Consider the following 16132-nt stretch of genomic DNA (forward strand, 5'->3'; position numbering starts at 1 on the left):
TGATTATTTAATTAACTATTTAATTTTCTTGGGTCTTACAGGATCTGCTCTCATAAAAAAATTTTAGGCTTCCTCTCTCTAGGTATATAACGGACTAAATTCTTAACTAACTTTTACCCCAGAGAGAGGGCGTAAGCAGATGTTATTAGCAAATGGTTTGCGTTTCAGGGTTAGGGCCATGCATTGCAAGACAACGTCTTGTGTTAGGCATTTCACTCTTAAGACCGCTTTGCCAAAGCGTTCAATAAAGGTCCTTAACGTCTCGTCTCGTTCTTGCCTAACGTTGAGAAGGGAGAGAGGGTAGCCTGAGTAGGATGGTTTCATGGAAACTGGTAGAGAAGAGGGTATATAGGGTTTCAAAAAAATTTATGGAGTATGATGGGAGGGTAGTGAACCATTCCAGGGTCAACCCCTTAAGGGTGGTGAGAAAGGCCTTGCACAGGACAACATCCTCAAATGTGTACAAGCTGACGTGGTGATGAAGGATTGACCCCAACCAAGGATGAAGGCACATGCTTAAGAAGACTAAGCATGTTTAGAAAGGAAGTTCACTAATCCTTCATCCCTTTCATTTATGTTTGTTATTTTTGATTCCCTAAGTTGACTTAGTTGAATCAACTTTAGTTGACTTGTTCACCTTTGACTAGGTTTGACTTGTTGACTATAGTTGACTTGACTTAAGCCAACATGCTAATCTATGTTTATTTGCTTTGTAGGTTAATTAGGAGTAAGAAAGCAATGCTAGGTGGCGCATGGTGATTGGGGAGCATAAATGATGTGGAGGAAAGAGTAAAGCAAAGGCATAAAGCATAAAGTAAAAGGCATGACGCAAGTGTACCTATGTACCTTTGGTCTCCTTTGTTTTTAGCACACTTTGACCACTTTTTGGAGACATATGAGACACATTCTTTGTCTCCTTTTGTGCTAGAACGAAATTAGCCTTGCACATACCATAGTTAGCTCTTTTGTCTCTCATTTTTGTAACCTTATTTGACCTAGTTTCTAGAAGCTAGGTTAGGTTTTTGTAGAGACATCCTTAGGTATCTTTTATTTGCTTAGAGACCCCTAAACTCTTCTATATAAGGGGTGCTCCTAGACATGTAAAAGGGTTGAACATTTTGAAGTAAAAACACTCTTGTGTCTCAACCATTTGTGAGAGTTTCCTCCCTAGGGAGTGAATAATTTTAAGCCTTATCTTGCATAGCAAGTGGCGGCACACATCCACTCATCTTCAAGGTTGCCATGGCTTCTAGCCTAGCCTTGTAGTGGCGTGCTTCTCACATTTTTACCATTTCTTTCCTTTCCATTTTATGTTTTCTTCTTCCTTTAATTGTTCTTGGTTTTCTATGGTTTATGTGTTTTCCATTTCCTTTTTGTTTGAATCAATCCATTATCTTCTTCTCTTGAGCTTTGTGAAAGGAATCTTCACATCTAGATAGCTTGCTATCTTAATGTCCAGTGGGGATTTCACTTAGCTTTCTTAATCAACTCACACCATGTTCAATATTCTTAAAAGAAAACAACATAATCCTTCATCATTTGGTATCAAAGACTGGTTATCTTGAATATGGTGTTTTTCATGTTCTAACCTTGTCTTGTGTAGCTATCTTTGAATGGTCCACATAAAAACAATGTTGGCAGAAACTGTTCACGATTTTAAAAGATTAAACTGCACCTGCTCAGTGGTCCAAAAATTACGTTCTTGATGTCAAAAGAAAGCTCTGAGTCTAGTTTTTAACAAAAAAAGAACCAATGCATTTGGTGTTCTGTGGAGAGAGTTATGATTGAAATAAATTGGCACCTACTTAAGGGTGTTAGTTCTCTACTAACGAAAATGACCTAATTGATACTAATTTACAAAAATGAGGACGTAATTGAGACTAATAAAAATACGAGGACCAAATTGAGATTTTGCGACAAAAACGAGAACCAACGGAGTATTTTAACCTTTATATTATTATTATCATCATCATCATCATCATCATCATCATTATTATTATTATTATTATTATTTTTCTTGTTCATACCAAAATTGGGAGCATAGACCTTCGTATAGGTGGGTACAGGTGGCAAGATCCAAGTAATGACTTGAATGTTCCTGTTGACTGAGATTGAATCCCTTTTTGCTCCAAATGAGGGATATTTACTTGCAAAAGACTCTCTGATGTTCAAGTCAGTAAGATAGTTTGGATCTTTTAGAGTAAGAGAGAATGAATGTGAGAGGATGAATATTCCTTAGGAATACTATATGTATTCATAAGGTCTTTTTAGGCCTTGGATCCATGTGATAAGACATGTAATGTAATATTAACTGATATCACTAAAATAACAACTTACCTTGAATAAATAATAACAATAATAATATTGTGGCACCTTATCGATATACCAAATATTTTGTAAATATTTGGTATTAAGGAATATCAAGACATAATCAAACTACCAATATTTATCATAATTATTGTTAATATGTGAATATTTACCCCAATAGATGTATCTTAGAATATTTTTAGGGAAGCCTTTATGGTGCCTCGTAGGGAAGCCTTTATGGTGCCTCATAAGAAGGGACATGAGTTCACGGAAGGGCTTAATGTGGCCTTGCGGGGAAGGTTTTTATGGTGCCTAGCGGGTAGGGTTTTATGGTGCCTCGCGGGAAGGGCTTAATGGTGCCTCATAGGGAGGAATTAATAATGCCTCGTGGGGAGGGTTTTATGGTGCCTCATAGGGAGGGCTTAATGGTGCCTCGCATGAAGGGCTTTATGGCGCCTCACAGAGAAGGATTAATGGTGCCTCGAAGGTAGGGCTTTATAGTGCCTCGCAGGGAGGAATTTTATTGTGCCTCATGGGGAGGGTTTTAGCTTTCAATTAAGTTTTTCTAACTTTCCTTCTTAGACTCCTCTCATGGTTTGCTCTACTGATCTCCACATTTTGGACATCAAAATTATATCTTTTTTGAGTGGTTGTGTAAGATTCCAGTACTCAAATGGAGCTCATGATAATGTTATCGTTGACACTATCAAATTAACACTACTAACCTATAATAACTTCAGTATTACTAAGATAGTAGTCAAGAAAATAGAAAGGGTAAAGTAACCCTAAGTCGTCTCCCAACGAACACGAAATTGATTTCCAACAAATTAGTTCTTATAAAAACTATACAAAAGAGTTAATCAAATGAAATAAGGAACAAAGAAATAAAATTGGAAAAAGATAAAATAAGATGAAAACAATAGTAAAGAAAATAGATTGATTCCACTGTTTTTTCAAAATAGATCCATCATCAGTAATCTAAAGCTCAATTAATTATAGTTGTAGATTTGCAAATTAATCAATGTAAATTCTCAATTAATTTGTTGGCGTTCTCACTATTAACCAAAGTAAATTCTCAATCAAAAGTAAGAACTTTGTAGATTAATCATAGTAAATTTAACCAAAGTACATTCTTAATTAAATATTACTATCCTTAATTATGTCCATTCTTTTACCTCTAAAATCAAGCAAAAAGCTAATCAACCAAAGTAAATTTTTGATTAGTTTTAGATAAAAATTTTACCTCTAACCAAAGTACATTCTCAATCATTGGTAAAAACCCATTCAATCACATGAAAGTTTCTAAATTTAATCCAAGTAAATTCTCAATTAAAATTAAAAACCCTTGAACTCATATGATTAATATGCATATAGATTAAAACATCTCACTAATTAGCTATAATGTAAAAACCATTACTTTTCACGTGGTTCAAAGATAAAAGACATAGATGAATTAAAACCTCAGCAATAATGAAAAGAACAAAGAAATTATTTCATTCTAACCTTAGAATCCATAATGAAATTACAATGGAATCAACCCAAGAAGTTTAACATTCCATGAAATCAAAATAAAAGAAAAGTAGAAGAATGGAGAAAGAAAGAAATTAGGCCCCTCTAAGGGTTCCTAAATTCCAAAGTATTGAGCTTCCCTTCCTGCTTTCCCTTGGTCTCTTTATATAGGCCTTGATTGGACTTGAATCTTATATTTTTTGTTGCTAAAATCTTTTATCTTTTGATATAATATCTCTCAAATAATTATCAGTTTCTAAAATATTTGGAAGATTTCCTCTATTGATAATTTGAGATATATCAAAGATAATTTATAAAAAATCTTTAATGAATTATTCAGCAACTTAATTTCTGTCCAATTTTTAATTATGCCCCCCTTATTATCTCCTCCAATTATCTTCTAAATAATATAATATCTTCAAGATATATTTTTTTTTTGTAGAGATCTAAAAATATTCAAGAAGATCTTGCCATATTTAAAAAGATTTGATAGTTATTTTCTTTTGATATTTTATGATATAATTAAATTAAATAATTATTTAAAAATATCAAATAAAATATCTAAAGATATATTTTCCCAAATTATCTTTTATCCTAAATATTTATGAATTATCAAAGCCCTTCTTCTGGAAAAAGATAGAGAAAACAACAAAGTCCAATTTTTGTTACTCATTCCCTCTTCTTTGCTTACCCAAACTTCTTCACTTTTTCAAGCTTTTCTTGCTGTCTTCATGCAATGCTTCGCTTGGATTTTTTTGATTTGGTAATTTCCTATTCTTGGATTTATCTTTAAGGTGTCATGAAGCTTTATGCAATTTATTTCCACACCTCAATGAGCTCAACTTAGCTACAACTGTACTAACACGCCTCAAAATATCCAAAGAATATTTATGCAACTAAAAAGATATTTTTAACATCCTTTTGCATCTCATGCTCAATAAAACCAATTATAAGAAATCCATATTAAATCAATCTTGTAGGAACAAAATTTAATTCAAAATCTAGTATGAAATACCAAATTAGGGCATAGTATGAAATACCAAATTAGGGCATAAATATGAACTCATCAGCTCCTTAGTTACTTCTTAGAGTATTCCTATTGGAGAGGTCTTTCTTTCTCCATTTTTTCAAGTTTCTAGTTCTCTTACTCGAGTGTTGTATCTGTTTCGTTGGTGCTTCTCTTATGTGGGCTTCTTCCCAGACTTCGTAAACGAGATATAAATCAGCTTGGGGATTTTCTTTGTTGTGTTCTTAACAAAGTGTTGTCTTGTCGAGCTCTAGTGGCGGGTGACTTCCTTTTCATGTGAGGAAGGGTGAGGATGATTTTGGTTGAGATTTGGGCTTTAAATGAAGGATGGTGCAAGTGTGACCGCCCAAATTACAAATTGTGTGGAGCATAGAATTTTTTCTAAAGAGAAATAATGTTAAAAGTTTACTAAGTAGACTCCCGGGAAAGAGAGGTGAGTCATAATGGACAAACTTAAGAACCTTGTCTTTCCTAGCAAAGTTCTCCTTAGACCCTTTTGAACAATTTTCCTTATAGAAAGTCATGTTTTTATTTGATGAAACATCCTTAGCCATGACACTAATACTCCGAAGAAAAAAATATCACTTGTACTTAAGAGTTTCTTCTCGTACCTTATGCATATTGATATATTAGAAATCTCATGCCTTGATGATTTTGTTGTTGTTGTGGTTGAGACTAATTTGTAAATATCATCATTTTGAACTTCATTAAAGCTTCATCTATGAATTAGAGAATTAGGCTCTCAAGAGTTAAACCTTCATCTGAGTTTGTGCCTCTGAGATACTTCTCAAATGACTTTCCATCCAAACTTGTGCATTTGGCATGGTCTTCGAATGACTTTCCATCCGAGTTTGTTCCTTTGAGACAGTTCTCGAATGACTTTCCATCTGAGTTGTGCCTTTGAGATAGTTCTTGAATGACTTTACATTTGAGTTTATGCCTTTAAGATGGTTCTCGGTTGACTTTCCATCCAAACTTGTGCCTTTGAGATAGTTCTTGAATGACTTTCCATTTGTGTTTGTGCCTTTGAGATGGTTCTCGAATGAATTTCCATCTAAGCTTATGTAAGACCCGGGAAAATTAAATAAATAAATAAATATTTATTTAATAAATGTGATAGCAAGAATCCCTAAGTTAATTAATATGAAGAGAGAAGACAAGGAGCAATGGTATCTCAAGTGGTTAAGAGTACTTGGCTATTATAAGAGGACTTGGGTTTGAGCCTTGTGTATGCCATTAGCGTGTTAATTTAATTGTTTTATTATTTTAATAATATGCTTGACCATGGTGCCTTGTGTATGCCATTAGCGTATTAATTTAATTGTTTTATTATTTTAATAATATGCTTGACCATGGTGCGTGATAATATAATTCTAGAGGTATAGGAATTATCACGAAACATGAATTGGTTAAATGGTTGTGCAATTGTTTGGTGATTGAGTTATGATACGTTTGAACCTTGGGAGATCAATTGTGGTGCAACGAAAGATTCTAATAGCACTTTTGGAGCGAGAATTCCAGGTTAGGGGAGCTTTCTTATGTGTTTAAATTCAATTGTATACGATTTGATGTTGTAAGATCACTGTGTGCGCCTCTCTTTTTGTCAAATTTCGTAACTGTGCGCGTTTTTGGAAATTTTCCGAGAACCGCCTGGCGGTCATGAAGATCCGCCAGCCGACACATGTGCTTATACTTATTTTCTGGGTTTTACCCAGAAACCACCCGGTGGGCCTCCCTTACTGCCAAGTGACGCGAGCCTTGTGGTTCAACTTTTTGAGTTTTATGAAGTTTGGGTCAATGGTGATGTCTTGATTGTTGGTTTGGAAGTCTTTAAAGTGCATGATCATGTAATGATGATAAATTGTGGGCTTGGCATAATGCATTTGGAATGAATAGAATGTTGCAGAAACTATTTTGGAGTTAAATTCAATATGGCATGATTAATTGATAAAATACAATATGTGAGAGATTATTGTGAAACCTTAAGTGATGGTGTAATGAATCATGATGTATGTGACTGTGTTGGACTGTGATCTAGTCATGTGATTATGACTAGAAAAGCATATTTGATGTTATGGATTGTATGTTGAGTGCTTGGGGTTCTTTAGAACTTGCTCCAAAGTTCTAAAAACCAGTAGTAGTGACACCACTGGTGTGGCACCTGGCGGCATGGGGTGTGCCGCCAGGCGATAAGGGAAAACCAGAGAAGTCTGCAACGCATGGCGTGGCGCCTCACGACGTGAGGTGTCTGCTAGGCGATCTGAAACCAATTTCTGTCTAGTGATGCGAGTGATGTGCGAAGCAGTTTTGGATGCAGAGTTGGTTTTCAAGGAGGATTCTATATGGCTTTCGATGGAGGTCTTGATGCGATGCTTTACTAGGGGCCAAATTACGAGTGCAACTTGTATTGGGGTAACACTTTGCCACTCGAGGTTGTAGCCTAGTGATTTTAGAAGTCCAATGGAGTGTGGGAGATCGTGGCTCGTACGGATGGGTTCTAAAAGATTGTCCTCATCGATGTTATCCGACGAGTTTGGTAGTCTTGGGACAAATACGGACTACGGTTCGTATTAGGGAACTACACTTGGTGTTACGAATTGTGGCCATGACAAATTTATTCCCGCGTGTGGACTATTAGGTGGTGGCCTGTAGTCGGAGGAGAGAGTGGACACTCATGGCAGCAAAGATCGATCAATGAAATCATCAAAGGGTGTAGAATCAAGAGGCATCCAGAGGAAAAAGTGAATGTTGGGTTGACAATTGGGTTTTACATGACAACTTTTCATTAGGCACATATATGAGTGACCCATTGCTTAAAAGAGGAGTGTATAATAAAATTAGGGGTGCACCCCATATTTTTCCAGAATTTGCCAATTTTGGCCTTTTTTTGAAAGTGTTTTGTAGTTTCTTTATTTTCACGCCTCATACCAAATTAATATAACTTCAGCTGAATAAATAAACATTAAAATATCCAAGAAAATATTTTATGCAACTCAAATGTTATTTTCGATTTTTATCTCACAAGGCCAGAGTTGGAATTTAACCTTATTCTGAAGGTTTTTTGTAGTTTCTTTATTTTCACACCTTTTATGAGATTAATATAACTCCATAAATGTAACACCCCATTTAAATAATATTCTTAATTTAAATGAAATGTCACACAGATTGAATATAAGAAACAAGTCCTGGAGTATAACTGCTACTCCTTACAATATACCAAAAAGCTAGAAGAAACCAAGGCACACCACGATCCCGGATACAAAATAAAGTAGGAAATTGACAGTAAATCAATGAAATCCCAAGATAAGATGATACATGGGCCTTAGCCCAAAAAATGAAAATCAGATGAACAACATCCAGCCCAGATAGTTACGCGGTGGAATCGCCATTTCCCTGTTGACCACGAGTATTTCTCACATCTGCTCACACCAATAAATTGATGATCATCGCAAAAAGAGAAAACCACACAAACAGGACATACAACAAACAACAGAAGGGTAAGCTAGAGAAAAAAAAATAGTTTTGTCACGCAATCATATACACTTTCATAGTCAAGTATACATACATCACCCAAGCATGTTATGACCTTCCAAACAATACACTAAGACTCGCCACGACTCATCCTAATACGTATAATTTAGTCGGATTTAGCAGATGCTTGCACTTGTGGTGGATTTCTCTGCTCACCCCCGAGCTAAGTGTTACAATGTTTCAACCTCCACACATAAGGTTAGCCCTTAATGAGTTTCAGGCCTCCTACTACTCTCACCACAAAATCCAGTCCGCTCTACGTGAGACTAACTGACCCCTTAGAGCGTCAGGATGCAACCTTACCTTGCATCCTTACTAAATTATATCGATGGGGCACCACCATGAACTCCCACTAACAGGGGCCATGGAATTACGTCCCGACCAACTGAGGCACCACCATAAAGTCTCACCTCGAGACCCATGGAATTACGTCCTAAACACATACCAAACATATTCCACCAACCCAGTAATACTTATCATGCATATAAGTCTCATACCAACCCTTTTATAATCAACCTTTCTCATATTCCAGGTTAATCCATACCAACTCATCATTCTCAATCCACGAATATAACATTGTATCTCATACCAATACCATACCACTTTAATTGCCAACCATCTCACACTCAGTTCATGCCAAACACATGTTAACTCAACATTTCAGCTCATACAATCAAGTCTCTCATGCATATTCGTACATTTATACTTAAGATAGAGTAATCCAAGCCAAGCATATAAGTAACAACCCAAAAGCATGGAGGGAATAGTCGTGCAGTGAAATCCTGTACCAGTCTCGCCCAAGCTACAAGTTCTCGCTTAGGCGAGACTGTCAACAGACAACCCTGCGGACTCACGAGTTCTCGCTTAAGCGAGCCACTACTCGCCTGAGCGAAGGCACCCCTCGCCCAAAGGTGAGGTTCCTCGCCTAGGCTACAACATGCAGCACCGTGTCTCAAGCCCCCACGCGTCCTCGCTTAGGCAAGCCTCTCTCGCCTGAGTGAGATGGTGCCTCGCTCAAAATGAGAGCTCTCCGCCTGAGCGAGAGTTCGAGCGTGAGCTTGGACCTGTTTCTGCAAGTCTCGCTTAGGCGAGACTGGGTCGCTTGGGCGAGAACGTCGGGTCTCGCCACTGTTCTTCCTACAATAATCATACAATCATACCCCAAATAGCAATACACATCCATTCAATATTTTTCAGTAGCACAATAACCATACAATCATGAAAATAATGATAAATAAACAAGAATCGAATTTAGACAAGGATCCCTAGCTTCCCTTACCTGAATTGAGCTAGTACAGGACCTCGACACCAACTACGGAGCATAACAGCTCTAGGAACGAACTAAAAAGCTGAAAGAAATAGCGGAATAGAACTAAGAAATGGGGTTACCATGAAACCCTAACTGGAAATACAAAGAGTGATTAACGGGGACCGGTATGAGCTAGGAAAAATACTTACATGGAATAGAAAATGGATTTGAGCTAGCTTGAAGAGGACTAGGAACCAAACCCTAGTAGAGCTTCTGAAAGGAAAGGAAAGCGTAAGAGAAAGGGGTTATTTGCAAATGAGAACTGAATGAGGGCTCTCTTCTGCTTTAGGGGCCTTGGCACCCTATGGGTCAACCCTTAGGCCCAACAAATTTGGGGTAGCCTTTAAAACATAAGGCAGAAATAAATGGGGCCTTACAAGCTGCATGAACAAAATTAAAATATCCAAGAAAATATTTTATGCAACTCAAATGCTATTTTTTATTTTTTATCTCACAAGGAATTTGGCCTTATATTGAAGGTGTTTTGTAATTTATTTATTTTCACACCTTGTATGAGATTAACATAACTTCAGCTGCATCAACAAATATTAGAATATTCAATAAAATATTTTATGCAACTCATGTTATTTTCCATGTGTTTTTATCTCATGAGGCCACCATTGGAATTTGGCCTTATTTTGAAAATGTTTTGTAATTTCTTTATTTTTACACCATGAGAATAACATAACTTCATTTGCATCAACAAATATTAGAATATCAAAGAAAATATTTTATAAAAGTCAAATGCTATTTTTGATGTGTTTTTAGCTCACGAGGCCACCATTCGAATTTGACCTTATTCTGAAGGTGTTTTCAAAGCAATGGAAAAAATATTTTTTCATACTAATTATTCATAAAATTTGAATAAAACATGTGTAGTGAAAGGAATACTCTTAAGATAGCATTCTTACAAGGCATTGTAAAATGCTGAACTTAAATATTCATGGTAGCTAATTGTGAGCAGTTATGGACAATCTTCATTGTCGATCTTAATAATGAGTTATCTCATGTAAGGATTGTATAAAATGTGGAGGCAAGATAAAGTTTTACTTGGGTCTACTTTAATTTGTACCACTTATGATAGATGTTGTCAAAAATAAAGGGAAGAAATTGTTTCTCTACCAATATTCAATAAATTATTATATCATAATCAAATGTAGAAAGAGAAATGTCAAGATAACATTTTCTTTAAGAAAATTGCAAAATTTTTACCATAAACGCTCATGGTAGTATGAATGAGACAATTTTAAATTGTGATGGTCTCACGTAGAGATAATATAACTTGTGGAGATAGGAAAATGTGGAAACATGAGAAGCCAAGGAGGTATGCATCTTGAAGATTTGATGAAGATTCAATGAAGTCCTTTTGAACTATCTTGAAGCCATTACCTTTGGAATGAAGCCTACATTGATGAAGGAAAGGAGATTTGATGATATTCATGTTGATCAAGGCTGGAACGTGTGCTCTTTACATAGTAACATCATTAACAAAGTGTATTTGATGTTTGTAATTCATATTGTAGACCTTGTAGCATTAATTAAATGTTTTTGGTCTTAGGTGTGTCTTTTAATCTATTGAATGGTTTTTCAACAGGTTAAAATGTCTCTTTTAGTCTATTGAATGGTTTTTCAACAGGTTAAAAGGTTGGCTGTAGTAGTCTTAAACTACAACAAATTCAGTCAGTTGATTTATTTTCTAATCGACTAATTTCACTTAAGTCAAGTGAAATCAACCGATTGATTTGGAAATCAACCTATTGAATTTCGTAATAGTTTGAGTATAAAAGTTGTGATTTTCGAAAAAGAGGTATGTTGATCATTTTTTAGCGTGAAATTATTCTGGAAACTTGTGCAAACTCTCTCCTTCGTGATCATACAGTTTGCAGTAGTTGAAGATTGATCTTGGATCAATTCTTGGAGCTTTTAGCTTGGTTTGAAGCTTGGAGAAAGTGGTTTGTGGTAGGCTGGGTTGTGCTACCACTCAAGTTTGATCTTTTTCCAGCTTTGTGTGTGTGCCTGGTGGTTTTCCAGGTCTACAAGAGGGTTCTTGCTATGCTGGTGTGACTCTTGTGTGATTCAAGAGTCTTTTGTGTGGTTTTTGCATATTTTGAAAGTGTGAGGGTGGATACTTTGTAAATCTTTTGAAATTGTGCAAAGTTAAGATCAAGTTACCTTAACAAACTGGATGTAGCTCAAGTTTGAGTGAACCAGTATAAAAAGCTCGTGGTCTCCTCTCTTCTCTAACCTTTCTGTCTTGCATATTCATTTTAAAGTTTCAAGAAATTGTGCTTTAATCATCTTTTTCATGTTCTTGCATGTTTTCATGACATTTGCAGCATTGAGCATGTTTGTATAATCATTTAGAACCTGTCTTGATCATTCTTGTGCATTGTTTCCCAGTATTCTAGTCGACTATTTTTCTATTTCAATCGATTGATTATACGAGAACAGAATCTGTTTAGTAATATCAATCTTCTAACTCTGTTTTTGATCGACTGAAAGTATACTATCCAGCACCTTTTGCATCCTAACTTGGTGATCTAATTGATTCAATTAAAGCTGGTTTTTAGCTTGCAAAGATAGCCTAAATTTTTAACTAGCCAATTCAACCTTCCCCACCCCCTCTTCTTGGCATTTCAACCATTTCAAAACTAACAATTGGTATCTAGAGCTAGGTACTTGAAATTTGCTCAAGTAAGGTCCTAAATATGTTTTGAACTACTTGAAATGGCTGAAAACAAGAAGGTGCCTCAATTCATAGACCCCCTATGTTTAGTGGCATTAGTTACCAATTTTGTAAAATTAAGATGAAAATCTTTATTGAATCAATAGATCAAGGGATATGGTATGCAATCATAAATGGACCATATACTCCTAAGCATATTGTTGAAAATGTGCATATTTATAAGCCATGGACTCTTTGGACTGAGGAAGAAAGGAGGAGACCTCAATATGATTGCAATGCAAAGAAAATCCTCACTTCATCTCTCAACATGGATGAGTTTTTTCATGTTTTATGATGCAAGAGTGCCAAGGAAATGTGGGAGGTTCTTGAAGTGACTCATGAAGGAACCAATGATGTTAAGAGAGCAAGGAAGCATGCCTTGATTCAAGAGTATGTGCTATTCAAGATGCAACAAGGAGAATCTATAGCGGATGTGCAAAAGAGATTCACTCACATAGTCAACCATCTCATGAGTTTGGGTAAGGAATTTGACAAAAAAGAGTTAAACATCAAGTTGCTGAAGTGTCTTGATAGATCTTGGCAACCAAAGGTCACGGCTATCTCAGAAAACAAGAGATCTATCCACTTTGACTACAGCTGCATTGTTTGGCAAGCTTAGGGAGCATGAGATTGAGATGCAAAGGCTTAATGAGCTTGAGTCAAGTGAGAAAAAGGTAAGGAACATAGCCTTGAAGACAAGCACCAAGAAGAATGAGGAACCCGAGGATGAGGTGGTTGAATGAAGTGAAAGTGATAACTTGAATCTCCTTGTCAAGAGGTTTGGTAAGTATCTCAAAAGGAAAGGTATCAAAGCTAATCCCAAGAGGTATACTTCCAAACACAATGAATCAAACTCTTCTAATTTTACATGTTATAACTGTGGAAAACAAGGACATATCAAAATTCAATGTCCAAATGCTAATAAAGAAAATGAGAAGAGTGTTGATAGGAAAAAGGAGAATAAGGCAAAGGAGAAATGTGCATACATTGCATGGGAGGACAATGATGATTCAACAACAAGTAGTTCCTCATAAGATAAGAGTGAAGAAGCCAATTTGTGCCTCATGGCTAGTTATGAGTCATCCTCCTCAAGCCAAGTAAGTTCTCTAGACATAAATGACTATAATAAATTGTTGCATGATTTTGAAGAGTTGCATAATGAAGCAAACAAGATTTCTACATTAAACAATCGATTGAAAGGCTTAAACAACTGGCTAGAAAACAGAGTTAGTCAACTGGAAAAAGAAATAGTTGATTTAAAAGCTGATTATGAACATTTAGAAATGATTTACAGTAATTCAACTGACTATTTTAGAAATCAACCGGCTGAAAAACCCTCTGAAAAATTGCACAGTTTTAAAAAATCAAGTGAAATACCTTATAAAGACCTTGGCAAGGTTCACAAGAGGGGAAGCAAACTTAGAGGTTGTTTTTGGTTCTCAAAATTGTGTGTTTGGCAAAGTTGGACTTGGTTACAATCCTTCTTTTCAAAAGAAAACAAAGAAGTTCTCTAGTTTCTTTCCAAAAAGTATGCCAAGTGACATGCCATTCATTTCATGAAACTATTGTATGCAAAGAGGTCATGTTAATAAGAACTATCATGCTAGAAAATATGATGTTCCTAAAGGGATTATGAAATGGATCCCAAAAGGATCTAGAAAGGCATAACCATGATGGACCCAACCTATCAAAGGGTACCAAGTAATCCAAATCTATTTTGCAGGTCATAAAAGGTGATAAGAAAGATTTGTGGTACCTTGATAGTGGCTGTTCGAGACACATGACAGGAGATAAGACCAAATTTGCAAAGTTGGAGTTGAAGGAGGAAGGATTTGTAACCTATGGAGACAACAACAAAGGAAGAATCCTTGGAAATGGAGTCATAACTAATGGATCCTCTTTCAACATCAAGAATGTGCTGCTGGTAGAAGGACTCAAACACAATTTGATAAGTATAAGTCAATTATGTGATAAAGGCTTTAAAGTCATGTTTGAACCAAATAATTGTTTGATATATGATGCACATGGTAGTATTGTTTTGATAGGCAAAAGAGTTAATAATATATATCTACTTGACTTGCATCATGCATCATTTAGCATCCATTGTTTGCATACAAAAGAGGATGACACTTGGTTATGGAATAGAAGACTTTGTCACATACACATGCAGCATTTCAATCGGCTGAATAGAAAACAACTGGTTGAAGGACTACCTAAACTCAAGTTGAGAAGGATAGACTGTGTGAAGCATGTCAAAAAGGAAAATAGACCAAGGTCTCTTTTAAACCCAAAAATGTTGTGTCAACTAAAAGACCTTTAGAGATGCTTCACATGGATCTATTTGGTCCATCTCGAACCATGAGCTTTGGTGGCAATCTTTATGCATTAGTCATTGTTGATGATTTTTCTAGGTACACATGGACTTTGTTCTTAGCTGCCAAAAATTACACTTTTCATGCCTTTAAAATACTTGCCAATATGCTTGAAAATGAAAAGAGTTCCAAGATAGTATCTATTCGAAGTGACCATGGTGGGGAATTCCAAAATGAAAAGTTTGAACACTTTTGTGAAAAGCATGGCATTAATCATATTTTATCTGCACCAAGAACCCAACAACAAAATGGTGTTGTTGAAAGGAAAAATAGGTCACTTGAGGAACTAGCTAGAACTATGTTAAATGAAAACTCACTACCTAAGTATTTTTGGGCTGATGCAGTCAACACTGCTTCCTATGTTTTAAATAGAGTGTTGATTAGGCCAATTTATAAGAAAACCCCCTATAAGCTTTTCCAAGGTAGGAGGCCAATTTTAAGTCACCTAAAAGTATTTAGATGTAAGTGTTTCATCTTAAATAATGGCAAAAAAAGTCTTGGCAAATTTGATGCAAAAGCGAATGAAGGTGTTTTTCTAGGCTATGCTACACAAAGTCATGTATATAGAGTTTATAATAAGATATTAATGATTGTTGAAAAGTCTATGCATGTTGTATTTGATGAAACTAATCCAAAGTTGCAAGATCAAGTGCCAAAGAATGCAAATGAAGAAGATCTACTAAGGAGCAGATTTTTGCACCAAAAAAGCCCTTTGCTGTAGGAAATCAATCGGCTGAAAAGGAAAAATAGTCGACTAAAAAAGCTGTAGACAACAACTTGACCAACGATTGGATCCAGCCTAGAGTTTTATCAAAGGACAACATCAAAGGTGATATCAAACAGGGAGTATCTATAAGACGTAGGATTGTATTTTGGGAACATGTTGCTTTTGTATAATTCCAAATCGTGTTTTTGTGAAAGAATGCATGGGTTTGAATCCTGATAGCCATATAAATGTGTTCCTGCAGAGAACAAATAAGAGGTTAGGCACAAATGTCACCTTACTATGTAGTCCGCTATCTCCTCAGTTGGCCTCTTCCCGGTCGATATATGTCAACTTGAACCCAGGAGGGGCTACCTGCAGAAGAATCTCCGAAGCTAAAGTAAGTCAAAGCTCTCAGAGAGTCAAATCAGTGATTAATGAGTGCGTACCTTTAAATGATGGGGTCCACATGTATTTATAGGACATTAATGACGTTTGACCATTTCATGGGCTGGGTCTTGACTTGGGCTCTAGTTTGGGCCATGAATGGGCCTGGGCCCCAACCCAGGCCCTTGAGACCTATTGAATGCGGGGGCATCGATGTTGGCTTAAGTTTATTGGAATAGTCGGTCTCGACCGGCTACTTGAC

Source organism: Vigna unguiculata, chromosome 5 (genome assembly GCF_004118075.2).
Source record: "Vigna unguiculata cultivar IT97K-499-35 chromosome 5, ASM411807v1, whole genome shotgun sequence".
Classification (NCBI taxonomy): domain Eukaryota; kingdom Viridiplantae; phylum Streptophyta; class Magnoliopsida; order Fabales; family Fabaceae; genus Vigna; species Vigna unguiculata.